The 3,601-nt window shown below is 32.9% G+C and overlaps 1 long non-coding RNA gene across 1 annotated transcript; it reads left to right on the forward strand.

The window, feature by feature from the left end:
- The first annotated feature begins 387 nt into the window (after nucleotides 1-387).
- Nucleotides 388-3,301, forward strand: LOC138912047 (uncharacterized). Its single transcript, XR_011417689.1, has 4 exons — nucleotides 388-524; nucleotides 2,517-2,770; nucleotides 2,866-3,016; nucleotides 3,076-3,301. It is a non-coding gene; the product is annotated as an uncharacterized lncRNA (long non-coding RNA).
- Nucleotides 3,302-3,601: the final 300 nt, after the last annotated feature.

The raw sequence follows: 3,601 nt of genomic DNA on the forward strand, positions 1-3,601 counted from the left end.
ATGCACATATCACAGCAGGCCTATACTTTTTCCTTTCTAGAGAAAACTCATTTTTTTGACTTTTATTTAACAGTAGTCTTTCAGAAACCCTTTTAGATGACTGTTAACTTAAAAGGGTCTCACCGAGTGGTTATTGAAAGACCGATTGCTTTGTTCGGTTGAGCCGAACGGTCGGACCGAAACCGACAAGCAAAACTACCCAGCGGCGAACAGGCGAATGGGGTCTGGAGAAAATATGCATTACATGTAAAGAAAATGTAACCGATTACTATCGCTGCTTTTCGTTAGAGAAGTTGTAACCAGGGCTCCTATGACTTCGTTTTTTCGTTCGCTAACGATTTCCCTTCGTCAAAAATCACAAACACACATAAAAATTATTGTCTATGTATTGTGTGTAAAGGAAAAATCATTCGTTTTTTGTAATTCTATGTTGTTGTAATTCTATTTCCTTTACCTTCCCTTTCGTTTTTCACTTGACGTTTTAAGTTCATGAAAAGCGGTGCGTGTGCGGAACAAATCGAAAAGTAAGAAATATATATTAGACAAGGGTATAAATATGAGTGAGAAAAGGGGTTTTAGCAAACGCAATTTGCGCAGACTGGCTGCTGCCGAATTGCAGAAAAGAAGTGGAGTGTCGGAGCCACCGATAATGGAAGTGAAAGAAAGTGATGAAAGCGAAGGGCAAAAGTTCCTTAACGAGAATGACGGTGCAGGTGCGCAATTTGAGGACGAAATATTTGCAAGTGAAGAATCGCAACCAGGGGCACCCGTGCCAGACCTTAAAGACCAAATTCGCGATTGGTACTTGGAATATAGTCCTGCAAGGAGTTGTGTCCGTGCGTTATTGAAAATTCTAGTTAGTTCGGGAATAGAGGTTCCAAGCTCTGTAGAATCATTAGTAAATCGTGGGCCCAAACCTATCACAAGAACAGTGGCTCCTGGCACTTATTTACATCTTGGCATTGAAAATTATATATTAAATAACAAACATGTTTTCGAAAATAGTTTTGATTTGAGTTTGGATGTCGGAATAGATGGCTTGCCTCTTTTTAAAAGTTCCCGAAATGGACTCTGGCCAATAATGGGACATTTTCGCAATGTAAAAGACAGCGAAGTGTTTCTTATTGGAACATTTTTAGGAAAAGAAAAGCCCGCAAATCCAAACGTTTTCTTAACTGATTTTGTTCACGAGTTACAGCGCATAGAAGTAGATGGCGTTCAAGTAGGCATGACCAATCTTAAAGTAAAATGTCATGCATTTATATGCGATGCTCCTGCTAAATCTTTTATTTGCGGCTTAAAGGGGCACACATCCTTTCATGGCTGCATGAAATGTACTCAAGTGGGAACACGCTTAGGTACACATCACACAGCGTTTTCTACCATGCGTGCCGAAAAAATTTATGATTGCGACTATACGTCTAGAAAATACCTTGAGCATCATCATAACTATTTTCTTGAAAACGAAATGATTCTTGAAAAGCTAGGAATTGGCATGATTACACAATTTCCTCTTGATCCAATGCATTTGATAGATTTGGGCATCACAAAAAAAATTATCAAAATGATTTACACAAACAGTTCAACAAACTTTAAATTTTCAACATCGCAAAAGGAGGAACTTAATAGACGCAGCCTGTCCCTAGCTTCTTTCATTCCATCAGAATTTCAAAGAAAACCTCGAAGCTTTGATGAGGTCAATATGTGGAAATCCACAGAGTTTAGACTTTTTATATTATATTCGGCTATTGTTCTTCTTAAAGATTTAATTCCGGAAGATTATTATTATAATATACTTTTACTACACTCAGGATACAGGCTATTACTTTCTAAAACTGACTACACTCAAAATATCAATGTAGCCGAACAAATTTTTGAATATTTTGTTAGTACGTTTGGTACTATTTTTGGTCATCAAAATGTTTCTTTTAATGTTCATAATTTGCTTCATATGTGTGAATGTGTAAAAGAAATAGGTCATATTCAAGATTTTACAGCATACAAGTTTGAAAACTTTTTGCAGCACTTAAAGAAATCTATAAAAAGCCCTTCGAAAATTTTGGAGCAGATACAAAATATCTATAGCAATAAACGATCGAAAACTGTCGAAAATAAAACTGGCTTTATTAAAAATAAAAAAGGAGACATTGTTAAGTTTGTTAACGAAAACTATATTCTAACGACAATTCCTCCAAACAATTACTGTTGCATAAGTCCAAGTTATCCAGCAAAAGTCATTAGATTTGTAGAAAATGAGGAACATGAAAAATTTGTTCAATGTCAAAGGTTTGCAGATCCTCAGCCGTTCTACACTACTCCTATTAATTCTCAAATTATTGGAATAGTTAAAACTAGTCAGTCTGTACTGGAAGAAGAACTGGTACACATTAGTCAAGTTAGTTATAAAAATATTTGCTTTCCGTGTAAAGAATTTTTAGTTTTCTTACCAATTTTACATTGCAAATAATTATAGACACATTACATTAAATATATTTAATAATCCTTATTTTTTGAAGAGATGAATCACAAGACTTTTCAACCAAATTCTTCTGAATTTAATAATGAAAACCGGCTTTCAAAAATTGAATGCGAATTGGCAAAAATTGTTGAAATGCAAAAGAAACTAGAAAAAAATCAGATGGATATCCTAGCAATTTTAACGAAATTAACTAAAGAGGACATGCCCCCGGATGGTGATGTTTTCCCTATTACTTCAATAAGCTGTTTGGAAAAAGTAGAACTCCTAATAAAAGGGAACGAAACAAAATACGTGAGTTCAATTATAAAATGAAAAAAATTTTCGTATCGTATTCCAGACCTATTTTAAATTTAAATTTAATAATGTTCTATATATGTTTAAAATAGGTTAAAATTTTGAAAAGAATTTTAAAAGAAGATTTGGTGAGGAACTTTGACTGCGTTATTGGAAAGGAGATTATGATAAACTTTAATTATGACGGGTTGCAGGATAAAAAACCGTTCAAAAAATATGAAGCCTTAAACCAAGCTTTATATGGTATGTATACTTATATATCTTTACGAATTTAGATAATATAAATATTATAATATTAACAGATTCTATTAAGACGGATGGATCTAACCAGCGAAATTATGTATCCACTATTCGCCAAGCCTTCAAAACGCATAAAGGGCGCTTGGCTAAACAAAAATTTGATTGTAAAATTAAAAATAGTGTTAATCTGGAAAATAAAGAGAATAATACTTTTTAAGTGATTTCAATAAAAATAATATTAACCGGACTTGATAAATTTAATAGATTTAATGTAAATAAAAATGTAAATACCGCAACTATACAAATTGTTAAATAAATATAAATAAAAACCATTTCGTGTATGCAGTATATTATATGGTGCACTTCTTACTGGAATATTTTTTGTCAACAGCATAACAAAAGAACATACTTTTCCTTGAATCGTATATTAATTTGTAATTAAAATACATTACAAGTCAGTATACCAGTATATTGGATCGTAAACAAAGTACATTACAAACTCTAGAGCCGTATATTAATTTGTAATTAAACTACATTACAAGTCAGTATACCAGTATATTGGATCGTAAACAAAGTACATTACAAACT

Source organism: Drosophila takahashii, chromosome 2L, assembly GCF_030179915.1.
Source record: "Drosophila takahashii strain IR98-3 E-12201 chromosome 2L, DtakHiC1v2, whole genome shotgun sequence".
Lineage (NCBI taxonomy): Eukaryota > Metazoa > Arthropoda > Insecta > Diptera > Drosophilidae > Drosophila > Drosophila takahashii.